Genomic DNA, 22,496 nt, shown 5'->3' on the forward strand with positions numbered 1-22,496 from the left:
CATAGCGGTCGGTTGCCTCAACATTGCGAAAGAACATCGCGGGAGAAGCATTTCCGGACTCGTATGAAACATTTTTTTACCTCTTCTGAGAGATGCGTCTTTCTAAATTGTTTCCTAAAATTGTCTATCATTATTCGCTAAATATCTCGTATTATCGCGCTATGTTGTTTACGAACATGTCTTATAATTGAAACATGTGCGTCGAGCGCAGATAATTGCTTTTGTATAACCGGCATAGTTATGCAGCGGCAGGTGGACTTTTGTTGTTACGTTTAAACGTGACTTACCGCGCTTCTTACTAAATAACGTGGAAGATAAAAATTGCGCACTTTCCCTTAAACCCATCGCACACGAATCCCTCTTCTTCGTTATAAATATTCACAATTATAAAAATAATTTTTCAACATAAAAAATATCTGTTTAGAAAATTCATTGAAAAATATTAAATGCTTCGGATCTTTACGAAATTACTTCTGAAATTTGTTGCATATCAACGTATCGACTTCTGTGATATAGATATCAATCAATTACATAACGAATTGTATAACGCATTGGAAAAAACAAATAATATATCTCACTCGTACTAATAGCGACTGCATTTCGCTTATATTATCTATTAAAATTTAATCATTCGTATTCAGTCACTAACCTTGAAGCTTAGCGAAAAAATTTTTGACATATATGTATCAAGTGAAACACAATAATTATTTTTTTTCCCAAACAGAATTTTTCAATTAAGAAGTATAAATCTCTAGTTCGCGAAATAAGCGAGTTTTCTTCAATGCATAGATACAAACTTATATCAACAATTTTTATTTTGCGTTGAAATGCATATGAAAAACATGTGTGATTATTGCGGTCATTATTTGAATTTTTATGTTCAAAACATCATAATCCTGATGCATAAAAAGGTGACAGATGTAACTATCGCAACAGTATAAAAACAAGTATGTTTGTACTATATAATGTACGTCTTATTTAAACGTATATTTAATGCGGTTGTGTAAGTTATGTAATTAGGCAAATAACAAATCGTTCTATGAATGACAAAAAGAAATGAAAGGTTATCTTTTTTGTGAAATATATGGTATATTTTTTTATATTATATATGTGTGTATATGTGTATGTGTGTGTAAAACTTTTAGATAGAACGTCATAAAATTAATATTTGCTTTAAAATCTGGAGGTCTGAAACCCGAGGAAAGTACGTCTTGTCATCGTATTTTTTACGATTAAAAGAATCTCAAGATTCGTAATTCCGTAAAAAGAATCCACAAGGCAAATGAGAATATCGTGTAGAGCATCTTGAGATCTCACGAGGATAAATTTAAAAATAGTCGGCGGATTTACATCTACGTAAGAGTGAATAAGTATGTTTCACATGGAGAGTAAGTGATTTATTAGAAATAAATCACTACAGATTTATTGCTTTTTTGTCGTTATTGTCGCTATAACTGACAGTGCTTACGATCTCAGGAAAGGCAAGCGATGCAAAAAACCTTTCGTTTAGTTCACGTTTTTCAGCGTCATCATCATAGCCTTGTGGATCGAGTTACGTTGAAACTGATTGGTCGTATTAATCGCCGATTTCCCATGTATTTAGTTACGAATGCAACATATTTTTTTTTCTATTGCGCGATGCGCAGTTTGGTAATTTTTGCTAATTAAAAAAAAAAAGAAACATGACACTGGATAAGACACTCTGATAATGATGATCGATCTCGCTTCCTCGCGCGATTCTCAATCGCGGAGACATTTAACCCGTGCAGGTATTTGACCCTGATGTCGGAATGCACGTGCATCAATTAGAATCTCGCAAACAACTCAAGGCCGGTCAAGCTGAACTTTATAGTGATGCTATAGATGAGAACCACAATGTTTATTTTATAATAAAAATAAACATTTTTTATTATAATTGTGAAATTGCAAATCTCAATTAATTTATATATAAACAAAAACTAAATAAATTTATTTAGACAGAAACCAAAATGTTCTAAGGCTGTATCATAAATAAAAAAGGCATAATAAGTTACTTTATTTGAGCCTTTAAACTAAAAGTAAATTAATTAAAATATTAAATATTTTATAATAATAAATAATATATAAATTTATTAAAGTAAAATTAAAATACACACACACAAAGGAAACATAATTATTTGCTGATATTCGTCATTTCATTTTGCTATCGTGTCACTAAATCACATAATACTAAATCTTTGGAGCGCTATGCAATTGTAAGAAATTTATAAAATATATCTTACTAGAAAACTCAATAAAAATAATTCACACTGTTACGCAATCCTGGCACTTTGAAAGATTTCATTATTGCTAATTATCACTACTCATAATTGATCATCTTTATATTCACCATCTTTTATAGGAATGTTATACAAGTCACCTGCGTGAAGTTAGTACCCCATTTTTGAAATTTTAAAATTCTAAAGGTTGTTCCAGGTTGTTTTAGACTTGTTCTAAATTGTTCCAAAACATCAAATTTATATTATAAAAATTTTCGCGGAAAATTAAAAAATACAATTTTTTGAAAACTATCGTATTCTGACCTGAACAACCTGGAACAAGGTTTTTACCCAAGAGAATCAAAAAATAAAATTTTCCGATGAAGGGTAAAGTAAGCTTTATATTGTTGTTCTGGTCTTGAAAATTTTGTTCTGAGTTGTTCTAGTCGAGAATACGATAGTTTTAAAGCGGGAAAACTGGAACAAGATTTTTACCCAAGAGAATCAAAATAAAATTTTCCGATGAAGAGTAAAGTGGGCCTTATATTGTTGTTCTGGTCTTAAAAATTTTGTTCTCGGTTGTTCTAGTCGAGAATACGATAGTTTTAAAGCGAGAAGCCTGGAACAAGGTTTTTACCCAAGAGAATCGAAAAATAAAAATTTCCGATGAAGAGTAAAGTGGGCCTTATATTGTTGTTCTGGTTTTAAAAATTTTGTTCCCGGTTGTTCTAGTCGAGAATACGATAGGTTTAAAGCGGGAAACCTGGAACAAAGTTTTTACCCAAGAAAATCGAAAAATAAAATTTTCCGATGAAGAGTAAAGTGGGCCTTATATTGTTGTTCTGGTTTTAAAAATTTTGTTCCCGGTTGTTCTAGTCGAGAATACGATAGGTTTAAAGCGGGAAACCTGGAACAAAGTTTTTACCCAAGAAAATCGAAAAATAAAATTTTTCGATGAAGAGTAAAGTAGGCCCTGGAACAACCTTTAGAATTTTAAAATTTCAGAAATGGGGTGCTAACTTCACGCAGGTATACAAGTCACTATTACTGCTGTAATGACGTAAGAAACATTGAAAAGACGGCTACACTGTGCACGTACAACCGTTTATTTGCTAATTGGTCTTTTCTGATATATATGCAGAAATATAGGACAGAAGAGCAGACCAACGGAATATTTCGCTGACACGTAAACGAACGAGCAAGAAATTTTTTGAATTTAATCTTTCGTAGCTTGATCCTAATATTTGCAATCACTAGAATAATTATTTATTCATCGAACTGCTATCTATTAAAGGTTATCGTGGAATTTTTTCTTTTTATTGTTAAAAAAAGTATTTGTATATCTCAGTTAATCCACAGATTTATGCGTGTTCCGTATATAAATATATTCTCATGTTTTTTGCACAGCTTGATTCACAGAATTCTTCAAAAATATGGATGAGATCGAGGGATAATCTGATATAAATATACGTTTTTTCTTCGTTTTTGTAAAGCAAGTAACATATTCTTTTTTTCCATTACAAAAACACAGCTAACACGAGAAAAAATTAATAAGAATCGGCACATTACGCATTCATATCTAATTCATAATTCATTAATTTATCTATTCATATAAGAAAATTTTCTAAAACACATGTAATACGCGCACGTTGCGCATATCATATCAATTGTACGTTACATATATTCGTGATGCAATCACAGATTTGTCGAATCTTTGAGCGCGTAACTACTAAAAAAAATATGTTTTACAAACACACGGTACAATATGATTATCCGCTCAAATGTCACGAAATTACATATAACTCGATCGTATCTGAAGCTTCCCCGTTGATATACGATGATAGACGAAGATCTTTCGAAATAATCTAAAATTTGTTCCCCAGATTTACAACGATATAATTCGCCGTATGTAAATGTTTCTATTATTTGCTAAACGGATTTCTGCGTAACAAATAAGAATTGAATCGAAGGTCGTATTGTGTCACAACGTTATAATTATCAACGTTAATTATCTCGGCAATTAATTCTAAAAAAAATCTGTAAAATTGATCAAGATTGAGGAAAAAAACGAATAAATCGCATCTAGATAATCACCAGGAAAATATATGATTATAAAGTATTATTATTTTGCAGAATAAGTGTCAGATGTTGAGTGTTTTTAGTATACAAGGAAAATGATGTAATTGCCGATATTATTTCTTTCTCCTTCTGCATTATTTATGCCTTTTCTCGTGAGATTGTGAATGTTTCATGAATTAAATATCTACCAATTCATACCGGCGTCAAATTTTATAATAAATTTGCAAAACTATAATTTTATGCGAGTTAATTTGTTCACAAATATCTAGGTTGACATTCTTTACAAAAATCTTTGAAGCAAATTCGTGAATTCAGGTAACCTTAAAACGTGCGAAGAATTTAGGAATATACTTGATATTATGAGAAATATGTCAGAGAGTCAATGCTAATATAAAGCCATTGTGTAAAGCAATTTTGCTGTTATAATGGAGCAGTGTTGACAATCAAGCCAAAATTAGCGAAGCAAGGTAAAGGACCAATCATATCTTTATCGATATAAATGTAGCTTTTTTAAAAAGATCACTTTTTAATATGTACTGAGATATGTTAGTTTTAAAAACCGAATGCAAAATATGTAATGATACAATGATATAATAATCAATTTTTCACGATCCTCATTTGTATATTGTATTGTGATGAATATAATTAATGCAATTTTTTTCTTTGTTCGTATATTATATTCAATGGTGAAGTGCCGAAGAGTTAAAGTCGAAAGCTAAGATTAAAGTTGACAAAATCAGTCACACTAGAATAGAATTGACAAAACATTCTGACTCACGTTACATTCTATGTCCGATTAATATTATCGATGACTTCACATATTGTTCGATAATGTCCTCTATAACATTTCGCACGTGTTTAACGTGTTGTAACTGTCATTATTATACTTATCATTCTAAAGCATCATTATATCTAGATATAAATATTTTCTGTCCAATTAGAAGCAATTTATATATGCGTAGGTATTATCAATGATGAAAAGACGATAAGTAATCTATACATCGAAAATTTGAACAGTTATTTCGCATATTTTATTAAAACTGGTTATGTTACATAAATTTTTATAAAACAATCAACATAAAATATTTTTTTATATATTTTTAGGATTTAAAATTTCCAATTTTTATCTCTTTTCAATTTCACGGAATAAGATTCCAGTTTCAATTTTTATATAAGAAGTTTTACAATTGTCTGTGTATAAACTGTAATATTCTTGATGTCTTATCGTCTATATTTTTAGTCTAGTAATTGTATAAAAATAAATAATAATAAAATTATCGAGAAAATAAATAATAATTGACATTTCACAGTTCATCTTATAAGCTGTGACTCCCGTGTATAAATTGTAATATTCAATATTTGTGATTCTGCTAGATATTACACTGCTCTCAGTTTTTCTACGTTTTTCATTATGTCACCAGTATATATATGTACATACTTGACGAAATCTCACGATCGTTGTCGAGCGTCAATGCACCGAGGGCTACTTAATATCTCTCCTGTCGCGAAAGTGATTCAACTCATGGGCGAATGAACGAAAGAGAAAGAATCGCAGACTGAGCTAGTGAAACAGAAGAGCAAAAAGAAAGAGAGATGGGAAAAGAAAAGACATTTTCGCCGTTTGTAATATTATAGTTGCGGTGAGTCGGGTCGCGAGACAACGACTTGCGGGAAAAAAACGCGCAGAGAAGAGAGAAAAGAAATGGAGCATGTCTCTTACAACGTCGTCCCACAATTGTATGCTAAGGTGATATCCTCGCGACGGTATATATCGCACTCAACACTTCGCGGGAACTGATTTCTAAACGACTGCTGTCTGCTATAGGATCATGAGTGTTGCGAAGTATGACTTACGATTGCGAAATTAACGCCAATGACTCGCGGCAGGGAGTCACGGGTTTTCCGACCGTACGGAATCGTGAGAACCGCTTTATTAAACACGCATCTTCCCTCTAATAAGAGTTGAACTCCGATATGATATATATTATATTGTACAATAACTTTGATCTTATTTGAAAGATAATTTAATTTTCTACAACTTTTGTTTCGGTACTTTTTGTTAAAAGATGCATACTTTCCCTGATATTTATAAAAATGTAAAAAATAACCGTGATTTCAGAGGTTTTTGGGCGCTAACTTTTTAAGGAAGCATTTTTCGACCCATAAATGTAAAAAATAACCGTGATTTCAGAGGTTTTTGGGCGCTAACTTTTTAAGGAAGCATTTCTCGATCCATGTTTATCGGAAACTTTTTGTTCGGTATTAAATTATCTTTCAAATGAGATCAAAGTGATTGTAGTTCGCTCCATAGGTTTTGAAATAAACCAGTTAATAACCAATTTCAAATGTACCGAAAAGTATTTTTTCGGCTATTGACGGTTATTCGAAAACCTATGGAACGAACTATTGTATAATGATTTGATATGTTAATTTTAATTTAATTTTAAATCTTGATATTTTTATTATTTGTTTCTTTTTGCTTCCTCATAGAGGAAGCTTTGTTTTTTATTTATATTCAAAACTAGTTATATATAATATACATCAAAATATTTTTTTTTTTTAGAGATAGGGAGAAGAAACTCTGTATGTAAGTAAAGAAATAATTATTAAAAAATCATGTAAATGTTCTAGAGTTAATATTAAATCCTTAAAACTTAACGGTATCTAAGAATAGATGACTTAATTCGTGCGTATGTGTGATGCCAGACCCGTCTTTCATAACCAATATGAACGAAAGAAAAATCTTTTAAAGATCAAATATTCGACACAAATACTCAAAGAACAACATTACTTACAGTATTATTTCGATATTATTTTGAACTATGCTAAACTCTGTATTAGGATTTTAAAATATTTTCGCTATTTTTTTGATTATATTGATACGTAGATGGTAATATCGACTTCAATATATCACCAATTAATAACGATGAATAAAAATCGCTTGCAAAAATTATCGTAAGCAAAATATCGAAATCTTTTAATATATATCACGAGTGATACAAAAGGAGCGGAGTAAACGGTGCATCGACGATGTATACGATGGATGTAATAAAAAAGCGAGTAGGGATACTCTTGTAACGGGCATTCTCGGACCCGTTGGAAGGCCGTTGACTCCGCAAAACTTTCGCCGGCGCTTTCATGTAAAACAGATACAAAGACATAATCTTTAGACATTGCAAAAAAAATAAAAATAAAAATAAAAAAAAGAAATTGCTCGACATCGTCACTGCAAGTGGTGTCCTTCCGATAAGAGAACGCAAATTTTCTCTGTTGAAAAATTGTCGTCTCTCGTATTCTTTTTATTATCGATATAAATTAGCACTCTCTATATGTAATAACCATGAAGACTATTAAATACTCACGATTGAATTAAAATTTTTAATGCACATCGAGAATCAAAATCGCATTATTTTTCACTCATATATCGAAAGATTAATTTATTTAAATTGATATTATTGCAATTATTATAAATACGGTATACAATTGCATTCGAATATTACAATATTACATACGGTTCACGGTATACGGATCGCTTCACTTGTCCGATTCGAGATATTGTATCAGTTCCGGCATTGGATCTACGCGAATTATAGAAAGTAACGGAAATAAACAGATGAAGAGAAGATTGCAATCACGTTTGTGAATCCGATCCGAGCAATAGCTCGCAACTCGTTCGGCATCGTAAAGGTAACGTCAACCATGCCAACTCCTTAAAGCTACTAAAAGCCAGCCGTCGTCTTCGTTCCGCTGTTTGCTTCTCGATACCAGCAGAAATATACCTACATCACGTAGACGTAGCCGCGTTGTAAAACCGCCGCACGATGCGGTGAATATAAAATTCGTAAAGACACTTTACGCGGCGTTAAACGCGGGTCCCCCGATCGGCGATTACCCCCGGCCATCCTGCATCTTCCCGGACAAGGAAGAGCGAGAAAATGCGGCTTCTTCGCGGTCTCCCGCATGTCCCGGGAGACTTTCTCACGCGAAAAGGCGTCGTATATATTTATAGTATTCCGAATATGTCCGTCCCTCTTTTTCTCCCGACGGTGGTGACCACGGCGGCGAGTTCTAATTGCGATCTCTTACAACCAACGCCTACGAGTAACCGCAGTCATTTAAATTTGTGTTATTATATTCCGCGTGCGCGAGACGAGGTATGAGAGGTCTCCAGTGAGGGAAAAGGGGAGGGAGGACAGTGAAATCCGGATAGATTCTCGGCGAAAAACTTCATTCCTTTCGAGAAAGGAGATGTAACAATGGCCGACGTGTCTCACGGATATCACTCAATTGATTTAACATGCGAGACATTCACTTTCGCAATGTAATGACTAATTACAAGACAAAAAGAGACGTTAAGTTATCCTAATCATTATTATTCTGAATTATTATTTCTGTACATTTTCTTTGTTATTTATTTGAAATTTTGTCTTGGCATCGATTGTTATCATCTTGAATTATTTTTTGTACATAATTAATAATGGTGTCGCGTGATATTAGTAATTGAATTTTAAAATCTATCTTTATATGTCTCTTGCAGTTTTCTTTCAACTACTTTCCATAGTACTGTGCTGCAAAATTTACATTTAAAATTCCGAATAGTCCACACACATATAATCATTTAAACATGTTTTATTTAACGTTGTAATTTACCGTGCAAAGCGGATACTTCAGAAATATGTTTCATAACGAAAGCCATAAAATGATAGCAAGGAAGAAAGCTGGTATTTATGAAATTGCAATATCAACACAAAAGCCATAGGAAGCATTCCCGATGCGGTTAACATGAATGAATTTGCATTTACAATAGGGTCGCACACATTAAGAATGATGAGCTATGCTTCCACTATATTAGCATAATTACTTTATAATTATCTTTCCTGCAATGCGTTACGTAAATGCGTAAACTGACTGACATGCCACTTAAACGAAATAAGAATATGTATTTTTATTTATCTCTATCATTTTTTGTCCTCGATCATCGTAAATAGCAAGAACGAGGAAACTTCGACTAAAATAAACACAAGGACCACTTTTTTATATATTTTGAAACTTTAAATAATAAGAATGATAAAAACAAATTTAACATCGAATTATTGGGGGACGTGATGTTTACGAATGTTTTAACATAGTCGGGATAAATTCAACAATTTATTTCGGTTGAGTTCGATTCCATCAAAAATAAAAAGTATTATAATACTACAACTTCAGTACTATTCTTAGGAAGATATATGTGTTACCAGGCAAAATTATTTGGTTTTGGATAACGATTAAAAAAATACAACCATATGAGTCTGACGCACGTTCTGGAAATAATCCTTTATAAATATTGCATTTAATCTTGTAAAAAATATGAACATATTTTTCGTTTATTTTGTGTTGTTTTATTGGAATTCGTTCACATTTTAAAAAGCTATGTTTTATTCGTTTCCATATATTTGTTCACCTTCAATCGTTTACACAAGAACTATTGATAACTCTCGATGTTCTTGTTCGAAAAAAATCGACTTCGAATTAATCAAAGATTCTGCAGGTGGTATAAAATACAGAAAACTCGAGATACGTATATACACATATTATGTGTATACTAACCCGATTAATTTGCGCAGTAACGACGACATAAAGACGATCTCCGTGTGGAGTCAATGATCTAAAGATGTATATACGTAACGTTATCGCTTTCAACGACCTGAATTCATAGCGGATCGCATACACGATCAATGCCGACATGAGGAACTGTATCGCTGTAGACCACGAAAAAAAAAAAAATTGCCAACCACTTTCTACAACGTCCCAGTTATATAGCCGCGATTGCATTTTGACGCGTTTACCACAGAGATCACGCCGCGTTCGCGATTATCGCCTCACCAACTGCATCATCATCATTATCGTCGTCGAATTGAACAATTGACCGACCGACCGCGTACCAAGAATTCGAGAGACGAAAAATCCATTCGCGAGAAGCATTAACATTCAACATCATTGCTATGCGTCTACAAAATATTCGCAGTCGATCATCTATTCGCAACGACCAATCGTAAAATGTCAAGTCTGAAAGACGTGTGCGAATGGGCTAAAAAGCCAAGGTCGCTTTTTTAAATACAAATATCTGACCGCCGTCGGATAAAACTATGAAGAAATCGCCGTACGCATAATCTCGAAGCTCATTAAAAACTCCGCCTCATTTCTGCTAGGTCTATTTTTCTTTACTTTATTTCTTTTTTTTTTTCGAACTCTGGCATTCCGCGCGAAATTACACGCTCGCGTATAGGACGACGACGATCGTCGATGATTATAAGTTTTCCTTAGCGTAGCTAGCAGGATAAACGCAGTCGAGATTGTGAGAAAAATGGAAACGTCCTTCTCGTCACGAAACTCTATCGCCGCTGCCGGTTCGCGCAATATCTTTGCTTTAACTTAGCTTCCTATCCTTGAACCTCCGAGAAGAGATAAAGCAGGTACAATACATACATATAGAGAGAGAGAGAAAGAGAAAGAAAGAAACGAGAGAGAGAGAGAGATGGGTGTGGCTGGTGCATCGGCGACCGGTCGCGGCGCTCAGCGGAACGAAAGAGACGGCGAATGTCAAGTGTGTCACGCGAGTGAAATGTTTGCTTGCATTTTGCGGTGCAGTTTATTGCGGCGCGCGCGATTGTGTGCCAATCCCGACTTTGTGTATGCGCGAGTGGCTTCGGAAGCGATTACGAGTACAGGGCCTGTTGCTGCTGCTGTAACCTGTCGCGATGTTGGTCGTCGCATGCAAGGCGACGCGTTTTATTGGTGCTAATACGTCGTCTACTGAAAGGACTGCTTGCGAGAGTCGTTAAGCGATAGATCGACCAAACTTGCATACCGGCAATCGAGCAAGCGCTTCTTCTATGCGTCTTCTAGAGGAAGGTCGTGAAAGGTAATCATACAAGGATATTATTCCAAGAGAATAAACTTGGAGAATGCGATATATATATATATGTACATATATCAATTTTAAAATATAAAGCCATACGGCTAATTTGAATAAATATTTTTTTTTTATATACACATATAATATTAATTAATAATGCTACATATTCTGTATTATAAGATGATCAACAGATCAGAAAAAAAAGAAATATATAAAATGTATAATTTATATTTGACATTTTTACATTATACATATATTATACGTCCTGATTGTCGAAAAACGGCTGGAACGAGAAATCGATCGTTCGAATTCCACAAGAGTTAAAGCACGTTGAAGAGAACAGAAGAGCAATTAGATTAAGTCTAGTAATAAAATTCGTGAAAAAATATTTGTCAAACGGAACCTTAATCGCAAAAAAAGAATAATGGACAAAGCGCAACGACGAATATTAAAAAGGACCGTAGATGCTAACCTCGTGACTAAACTCGCTTAATACTTTTCCGGTCATCACCTGCATCTGCAGGAAAGCCTAGTCGCATTTCCTTGCTACTCATTGTTTTCGCACCTGACAGGAAGACGACAGCAAAAAAAAAAAAAAAAAAAGGAAAAAAAAACTGTCCATTAGCATCCGGTTATCTCGCATAAAAGTCTCATCCTATATATTGTATATAACATTCCCCTTTAAATAGTAAATAATCTGTCATAATTCAAAAATCCATCATCGAAAATCTAAATCATTCGAACTCAAATATCTGAAAAGCATTCAAATCTAAAAAAAATATTTATTAATACATATTCAATAATGCACGCAGGAAAATATAATCCGTGCAAGAGAAGCGGGATTAACGATTTGGCAGAGCTTCTTTTCCACTATGGGAAATATTCCATTTCTGTAAAAATATGACCGCGAAAATGCGAGATCCGTGATTTATGCGATAGATCGTCTCTATATAAATAATAGTGTCTATAACTGGGTAATCATATATTCCATAAGATAACCGCGCGAGCACAGAGAACTCGTTACACTCAACATTGACATAGGTCGGAATAAATTGAAGGGCATAACGTCATGCAAACCGCGAGCACATCGCGCGATCGGAAAAATCCATAAAACGTTTTGTTTGAGCGTCGTCACTCGGATTACTTATATATTTCTTTGCATGCAATTTCCAACTACGTAAATTCTATCTTTAAACAGAAACTTTAACAAGATGTTATATCGAAATAATCGCTCAATATATCAAGGGTTACTGGGGTAAGTCTCGATAATAAAAACGTTAAGAAATATAATTTCTTGTCGTTTATTATATTTTTTAATGTGCATTATCATAAATCCTAAAAACTGTTGCCGCTGCGAATGTCAATATGTCCCAATCTTCAAAAAGTCAAAGAGTGATTTAATTTATATACATGCATTCTGTGTATGTTATCATTTCTCGATTAAATTTGTCGGTTATCGCAATGAATTACGATCAGAAGTATAATTAATCACTAATGAGTCTTTTCAATTTTTTATGACGACGCGAAATATTATTTTTATTCCAGAAGAATCCGATGTAAATCGAGAGATAATGGTGCGTTAACGATTCAATGATTTCATTTGTTCTTATGTTGCCGATAATAATCTGTGTTTTTCTGAGAAATACATTATAATTTGATATATCCAATCATCAAGTTATATTAAAATCTTGATTAAATCATTCACTTGATTCATTCACTTGAATAATTCATTCACTTGATTCATTTTTATTAAACTCTACAATCTAGTCATAAATAATTTTTTTTTTTATATAATAAAGATTTTTGCAAATGTAAGTCTTTTTTTCTCATATTTTTCTCTTTCTTTACATAGGATCCTGTGCGTGTATACAAATACACGTGTCATTTTTTGTATACAAAATTTTATATATGCTTGAGAATATATAAAGACTCTTCCTCCTCTCTTTTTAACATTTATATTTGTAAAACTTATCGTAAAACTATAAATATTCAATGCGCTATAAATAAAAATTGTTGGAAGGCAACTTTGTTCAAAAGATATGAAAAAAAAAATGACACATGCACCTGTATATATATTTCATTACACACATTATGATGAATCGTACCGCTCAATAACAAATTAAACGTGCGGATTAAGATTCACTCGTCATCTAGATAAAGAAGAAATACATGCAATCCATCAACATGCAACCAATCGTTAAAGTTTCGACAAAAATCGTATCGGCGGGCGTGGTTCGCATGGAGAAACAAACTGTTACTTGAATTGACATAAAAGCTTAACGAAATTTTCACATTAATATTCCGATAGAGAGGCAAAGTCTTTCCTTTAATATCGTAGCGTCGAACTTTTTGCATCTCTCGTACGGTGAAAAGAGAAAAATAGCGGAAGCACACAACACACACATACGAACGTGTGTGTTGCGCAGATTTGCGCACGGCACAATGTCGGTCTACCGTAAACTTGACTTTACGAGCATTGAGCACCCGGTGCTCGAAGAGCTGCCGTGCATGCAGCTTAATTTTTCGCGGTCACTTCTGCATTTTGTTTCGTCTCGCCAGTATAACGGTTTGCCATCGTTGTTGCGCGAGTCTCTTGCAAGTCGTCGCAACCGATGCGAGATTAAGACAAATAAGACAATCGATTTTCTTAACACTGAAGATTTCACATATTTAAAATTATCATTAACAATAAGTCAAATAATATACACACATACGAAAAAAAAAAAACATAGATAAACGCGTTCTATAGAATTATTTCTACCAGATATTAAGTATTGATCCAAGATTAAATATTACATGCTGCTGATATTAAATAAATACCATATTGATTTTTATTCAAAATGAAAATAAGTATATTTTTTTTCTTTTTGTTTTCTGACATATGTAATATATATTTTATTCAAAGAAAAATATTTTTATTATCAATTTCAACAAATTGTTTTAATATTGTTCCTGGTAGAACAGTTCTTTATAATCTCTCATTTCGCAATTTTTGAGTTTTTAATCAATCGTGCACTCTGCTTTAAAATTTTTCGAGAATGTCATGTATCTACATGACTACGCGTTGTTTGCATGCACGAAATACCTAGACGATGTAGCCTAAAATTCCGCGGATTTCAATTTACGCGATTTCACCCTCTCATCTTTTCCTGAAACAAGCCGAGAGAAGAATTTTCGCGAGGCATCACATAGATAAACGCGTTCTATAGAATTATTTCTACCAGATATTAAGTATTGATCCAAGATTAAATATTACATGCTGCTGATATTAAATAAATACCATATTGATTTTTATTCAAAATGAAAATAAGTATATTTTTTTTCTTTTTGTTTTCTGACATATGTAATATATATTTTATTCAAAGAAAAATATTTTTATTATCAATTTCAACAAATTGTTTTAATATTGTTCCTGGTAGAACAGTTCTTTATAATCTCTCATTTCGCAATTTTTGAGTTTTTAATCAATCGTGCACTCTGCTTTAAAATTTTTCGAGAATGTCATGTATCTACATGACTACGCGTTGTTTGCATGCACGAAATACCTAGACGATGTAGCCTAAAATTCCGCGGATTTCAATTTACGCGATTTCACCCTCTCATCTTTTCCTGAAGCAAGCCGAGAGAAGAATTTTCGCGAGGCATCGCGATTTTCTGCGGAATGCAAATTTCGTGTAGCATGCCATGCACATAATGCCACGCGCGCGATCCACCAATTGTTCGCTTTCGCGATTAATTACCATATTGCGCGCAAACTGTCACGTAATCCGCGTATCATCTGGATGGAACTTCCGGAATGCGGCAGATTATTCCGCGAGCATACTTCCGTATGCGTTCCGCGTAACGGAGCGTTGCAAGCCGTTTGTCCACGATCCGCCGACGTAATTGAAAAAGTTCTTGTAATAAGAACGGCGCAGTGCTAGTCGCAAAGAACGCAGTAAAATTATTACTTTCGAAGAAATTTCGAAACTTCTGTATTTGTACATAAATCCCCCAAGATCTCTCCTCCCATCCTTATAAGTTTTTATGAATTTCAAATTTATCATTTATTATCGTTTCTATTATTATTTTACTTGTTCTAATTTTGTAATTACAAACAATAAAAGCTAAAAACTTTTAAACTATTAATAATGTAATTAAATAACATACTACAAAAGACAGATTTTTTTTAATTTCAATTTAATATATTTTTAAATTAATATATTTTTAGCGTAAGGTATAAAATTCTGTGTATAATAATTTCTTTCAAAATTTTTTTCTAAAGCAAAAAGCTCGTTTTAAATTTATCACAGTCAAATTATCGTTAAAAATTAAAATTGATAATATTACGAAACATTGTGTAAAAGATAGTTTGCTTACATGCAATAGTGTATTGATATGACCTCCGAGAAATTGTCCTACAGAATTTTCTATGAGAAACCTTGACATTCGGCTTTACATTGCTATGCCTACCTTACTATGACAGGTGGTCGTAGAGATATAACAGGTATAAAAATGACGCTTATATGTCCACAGGCTATAACGATTTTTAACCGCTCGATTCAACAATTAATCAATAGATTGACAATGAGAATTAGATATACATCGACGCGATTGCCACTTAATTAAATAAAGGTGAAATTCATATGGTTGTTCATACTACATATAATGCCTTAATGCATTACAGTAAATGAGATGCATCGCGCCTTATTAAGCACGACGATTTGCCAGCAGAACTTGGCACATTCTTGGTTTTACCAGTTATCTTGTCCGCGATGGTAATTTCGAAGAGTATCTGAGAGAGACTCGCGACTTGTCTAAAGTGGCAGTTGTTAATCGCGCGCCTGTTTCGCGGTCCCTAATTTTCTCGTTAACGTAGAATGCACAGCTGTATCGCGCTGTTATATTATTTCCCCATTTTCGCGAAGACAAATTTATCCTCCTAAACTTGCAACTCGACGCTTCGCGTATCGAGACCGAGACTTAATATTTTTTTGTCTTATATTGCACATAATATCGCGTCGCTAAAACATTAAAATGGTCTGACTTCGCATATGTAACATCGGCAAGCGATCGTAATCGATGATAACGTCATCAATGCATATTAATACCTAAAATGACTGTATCTTTAAATTGCAAATGATCACACATTGTTCTGTCTACATATTGATACATACATAAATACATATATATATAATTTTGATTTTAATTTACTACACATAATATCGTATCGCTAACACACTAAAACGATCTGACTTTGCACAATGTAGCGATATAATGTTATGTGTAATAAATTAAAATCAAAATTATCAGTTTGTTTAATCTATTTATTGCGCAACGAATATATTCCCCGCATATTTAATACTTGTACATATATGTCGGCCCTATTGCTGCAGTCATCATTTACATTTATTTTTTTCTTTGAAAAATTTTTTCCAGAAGGAAACTAAGCAACTATTTATTTACGAATGTAAGCACTTCAGACTGCGCAAAGTTAAAGCGACAGAAGTGCGTTATCTCGTACTCCATCTATAGTATCGCTGTATCCGGAGGCAAAATAAAATAGCAAAGTTACGGTACTCGACTAAAAAAACCGGTTCTTTAATTTCCTGCTAATGCATTTAGGGACTTGATAATTCTCAGTAATTATGCATAACCCATTAAAACAGCACGAAAAAATAGGATAGAACTATAATGAATAATTTATGCTTTATTTAATTATCAATTTCTTCCAATAAATTAATTTTTTATATATAGTTTTATATATTTTATAGTTTTTGTAGTTATTTTGTATAGTTTAACACTCAAGAAAAAGAATAAAAAGATGGTTTTCTAATTTCCAATTCTACAAGTATAAATTTAATTAAGTTTTTTTATTAATAACAAGAAGAATATATATATTTTTACTATACTGCTAAAGCGCAGCTTTTCGAGAAAATATTTGATTAATTATTTTTATTCTTCCTTTAATTAAACATTTTTTGATAACTATTCTCTGTGCTATAAAATATGATATATATTTTCTGTATAATATATTTTTTATCAATATTGTTACGATAATATATTTAAATATTGTGAAATATAATAATTTATTTATTTTGAACACTCATAATTATTTTCTTTGAACACTATTTTCTTTCCTTGAATACTTCAGAAAAGAATGTATCCGTAATTTAACGTCAGAAAATAAACGTTGCCTGCAAAAAATTAAAATTATGTTCTTCGCGAGATTCGTCCGGACATCATCTTCAGCAGGCAAGGGATAATAAAGTGTTGCGACACGCTATGATTAATCATCGGTCCTGCGGATTTTAGCGAAATTACGTAACAATTTCTCAAACGATATTCGTGTCGTCGTATCGATTATCATGGATATAACCGTCAGCGCAGGTTACGGTTAGCATGCGAATATTATCGATCGATAGCATCGTTACCTCGTAAAGATGTCACATTGAATGTAACGATTATTGCGTAATATGAAGGAGATATTACGGGGCTGCGAGATGGAATTGATAATTTCAGGGCCGATATCATGCGCGAGCAAACCGAGCAATTGCCTGGCAAATTGAAAGAGGGTCGGCATTCGGCCTTATTTTTAGTCTATACACGATGTTTCAGCACACGCATCGCTCGTAAATATTAAAGGTCATATTAAAATAAAAAAGGGAACTCGATTTGATTCGACATTAAATGCTGGAATATATATCGTATAAGTGACAATTAAAATTCAGATAATGAATCTTCATTTCTTGCTAAATCTCACACAAGTTTTTTACATGTGCGTGTATAATTTAATCAATAAAATGTCTAAAATTAAGAATTAAAAATGCAAAGTGCATTATCGTGAGAAAAATTAGCACTGTTAATTTATAGCCCAGAGAAAGTATCTAACATTTTACAAAACTATGCCGCTGGCACAATTTTGTGCTAATTTTTCTGATCAATAAATTTCTCTTTTTCCGTTTATTCTAATTTGTCTTGTATAAGTGTATGTGATAAATAGATAAAATCTATGATTTTTTTATTTTGCTTCTTCTACAACATTGAAATATATTAAAATCCTTTTTTTCAATTATAAATATTCTAAAATACAGAAATAATAGAGTATTTTTTGTGTGCCAGCAGTTATAAATTATAGCTGGTGAATTAGTGTCATTCGCGTATATTATTTAAACTTCCATTAACAAAAACTTTTTTTTCCGTGATTCTTTAAGTAAAATGTTTTGCTTTTTGTCGGATCAAAATGATCATATGTTTTTGCAAATGTGTTAAAATTTATATATATTTCAAATATAAAATAGACAAGTATCCGTGTGAAAATAAAATATTTCACGTAATCTAAATCAGCTAATTTTATTAATTATATAGTAACTTAACTATGTTTACTTTAATTATACTTTAATTATTTAACGAGTTCTCCGCTAACGAATGCGTTGGATTAATATCATAAATCATTGTCACGATCTGAGAATCTTTATGATCATCCTATAATGCTTCCGCCTCTCTTAATTACTCGCTTGTTACTATTGCTGTCACTCGACTGTGTAAATATTTTGAATACCAAGCACGTATCATTTCGAGGTTTCTTACAATAAATACGAACTTCGATTCAATTTTCTTTATACTCTGCCTGCGTCATAGAACTATAATGAAAGGGACGAGACTTAATTGAAATTAAATAACTTAAATTACACCGGTGGAAGCGTAGCTGCAATCTCGACGTGCGTTAACAAGTTTGTCTGCCTAGTCACTGATTGATATACTAGATTTTATCTAAAAATTCTCATAGAACGCATGGCAAGTAACACGTTCGTGACTGATCGTAAAACATAACACCGAAGTATATTTAACAGAATCAAAGCGAATAATGCACCAAAACACACGTGTTATATTAACAATTATAAAAATATAAAAATCTGTATTATTTTCTCAATCCTTGCTTCGATATATTTTATCAATTAATATCATTATGTAATAAATAAATTTTCCTACAATGTTATTATTTTATAACGCGTGTTTTTTTAAGAAAGTAACGAAAATTTATCGCGTAAACAGAGAATTTTCAACGCTCAAATTGCAACTTCAGATCGGATATTTGTTCGCTAGGAAATGTAAGCACGAAAAATTTGTCGCTAATATCTCATCAAAGGATATTCCTAATCAACGTGCACTTACCTATTGTCTTTATTGGAATATCGGGGATACTTCTTAGAATGATCGAACGGCTCACGGAAACATGCGCGTCTGAGAATCGATTTCTAATAATGTCCACGCAAGGAGAGATTTCACGGCAATTGATTTTTTCGTATTTAAGTTTTCGTTTTATTACGCGAAAAGACTCGTGTGTTGCACATACCACAGCCGAGCACTAACTGACGCGAGACGCGACTGCTCGCCGGACAAGACGGCGGTATCTGGCTATAGATGGCGTCTATCGTTCGGCATGCGATTGGCCAACAGTTCGGCATTCGCAGGTGGGTACATACGTGTGTACATGCATAGCATGTGTGTACAATGGAGCGCGTTAATGTTGTGCACCTGTGCAGATGCACTTGCAATTAAGGTAGACGTATCATTCAGGGCCGGATCAAAAGTCATAAATCATTATTAGACCACGGATTAAGACGGTGATTGCATTGAGGATGCTTTACAAAAAATATGTCATAATAATGGATAAATAATAATAATAAATTAATAATTAATAAATGCAGAATAACAATACGTGAATAAATAATGAACACGAAACGTGATTGCTCCCTCGAGTTTACATAAACCTTATTTTAGCAGAGCTTTTATTCAAGGAGTTTATATAGATTTACGTCTTATCATACAACTTCTTTAAGTTTCGAACATACATATCTTTATGACTATTTGTTAAATTAAAATATTGTCAAAAAAGATCATACTTTGTTAAAAAAAACTGTCGCAAGTAAATCTATATTATATATATATATATATATATATATATATAACAAAATTTGTGTGTATGTAAGCTGTGCTTTAATATTATACGTTTTTGGTACGACATACACAAAATATAGACGCGAATAATTTAGAGAGAATAAAATGGATACGGCGCTAAAATACCAGAGAAAGCGATAGTTTATTTGCAATAGTATCATTAATGCATCATACTGTATACCTACACCTACACGATTACACATATGCGGTAGACATATAATATAGTATATGGCCACGGAAGTATATATATTATATTTGCGATGTTTTGAAGTGATGAATGAACAAGATGCAATAACATGTGGTCATATATATACGATTGTTTTGTATGCTTTGTATCTTGAAATATCTTTGTTTTTCTTCAATCGCGCTATTGTTCGACTGTTTTCCCATCATGCAATAAGATAGAACATATATATTTTTTACCAATATAAAATATTGGCATCATCTTAATTTGCTTCAACGAAAAATCAAGCGTAAACATAAACTAGTGCAACCACAACTAATAAAATGTAAAAATAAGTAAAAAAAATTATCTCTTTTTCGCCTCTCGTTTATTATAAAAGATTTTATTAAAAATAAGTTCTTATTAAAATAAGCAAGAAATATTATCAATAAGAAATACGTTACATATTTATTCAAAAACGTCATACTGTCTTCATTGTAAATGAATATGCGTTATATCTATATTCCGTTTAATTATAAATACGTGAAAAATTCTCACATTACATGTTAATTTAACGATGTAATCGATATTATATTTACACGAACTTTATTTTTACTTTGACGAGGCAATACGACCTTTGAACACTATCTATTTCTTCTCGTATATTATCAAAATATTATATGCATCACCATTCCTTTTACATGAGTAAATAGTTATAATTGGATGTTAATGTTTCATGAGCATGCAGTTCGCACATGTGCATGCCAATGCGGGTGTATTGCCAAATTGCGGAATCATGAAATACGCTGATCCATGATCCACAGAATATCGCGATATCGAAAATTTTTGACATTGAAAAGATAAGGCAAATGGATTGAATGAATTAGAAAAGCAACGGATTTACCAACGAATTGTTTACAAAATCACGCGGTGAAAAACTTGTTAAATTTTTACAGGATAATCATACGACATTGACGTTATTTTTAATATTCGAATAGAATTAGCGAGACTCTTTTTTACATAACTTTAGTCTGATTGCTTGTTTCTTTTCAATATCACACAATTGAACTAATTGTAAGATATATACAGTATAAAATATGTATATTACTGTAACACGTTTACTTTTTTTTGTTCTTTTGTAATATTCTATGAAGCATATAAATTTGCATCCTAATGGCTAATAATCGCACCGACAATATAGTTGTTATAGACATGAAGCGAAATAGTCACAAACGTTGCATATGGAACACAACTATGTGGAGCCATGAAGGAAAGCAGCGATATATGTAATAGAGATTATTCTCGGTCGGGCGAATAACCTTTTTTAATCGAGTTGACCTTAGCCGACGATTAAACAAATTGGAAAGGTCTTGTCGGAACAAAACCTTTCATAATTTATGACACATCAGCAAATATTTCGAAAATATTAAGGTTTACCGAGAGATATCTTGACGCTCTACTTTAATAGTCATATTCATGTACAGAAAAATTTAATAATTTGTTGGAAAATTTTATATTATATTTCTGCAAAAAGATGAGTATATATATATATTAATAACAAATCAGATTTATAAAGACGTACATGAACGAGGAGAGAAAAAAGCATCTTTGTAGATTACAACGACATCAATCATGCATAATGCATATTATACATATTCATTTTAAAAGGCAACACAAGTCAAAGTATGTAATTATATTCTCGTGACTACTTCGCGCCGGCCTCGAGGAAACTTTTAGACAATCGTTTTAATTTTTTTCTTTTCTTTCCTGAGAAAATTATTAAGTCTAAATAGAGATATTTAGACTTGCTAACTAGCTGTAATATCCACTTCTTTATATTTTTAGTTGTTAAATTATTTTATTGCTACCACTAAAGATTGTTGATATCTTTTTTACGCATATAGAAATAATTTACATGACCGTACTAAAACCGTTTGTTAAATATTGTTAAATATACATTGTTAAATATTTTTGATACCAGCCTATATCAACTGACAATAAGTATACTTTAGCAATTGTATTGCTAGATATCATTATCGTAAATATAAATAAATAAATTGATTGCGTATCAAGCGTCAAATATAGAAATACTTTTTATGACAATGTTATCCACGTCATTTGTAACACAACGATAACGTCTCTGATAAGCAACGATTTAGAAAACATAGATAAATGGTGG

At 32.4% G+C, this 22,496-nt stretch overlaps 1 protein-coding gene across 2 annotated transcripts in view; it reads right to left on the reverse strand.

Moving 5' to 3' along the window:
* Positions 1-22,496, reverse strand: part of LOC115234625 — a 47,388-nt gene that overhangs the window by 18,790 nt on the left and 6,102 nt on the right. Inside the window, exon 1 of one of the 2 annotated variants that reach the window (XM_029805826.1) lies at positions 19,369-19,561. The exons of the other annotated variant lie outside the window; for it this stretch is intronic. The gene's annotated coding sequence lies outside the window, so the exon portion shown is untranslated. Of the gene's footprint in view, positions 1-19,368; positions 19,562-22,496 lie in introns of those variants that run through there. 2 annotated transcript variants of the gene reach the window in all.

This window comes from Formica exsecta, unplaced genomic scaffold (assembly GCF_003651465.1).
Source record: "Formica exsecta isolate Colony F162 unplaced genomic scaffold, ASM365146v1 scaffold201, whole genome shotgun sequence".
Lineage (NCBI taxonomy): Eukaryota > Metazoa > Arthropoda > Insecta > Hymenoptera > Formicidae > Formica > Formica exsecta.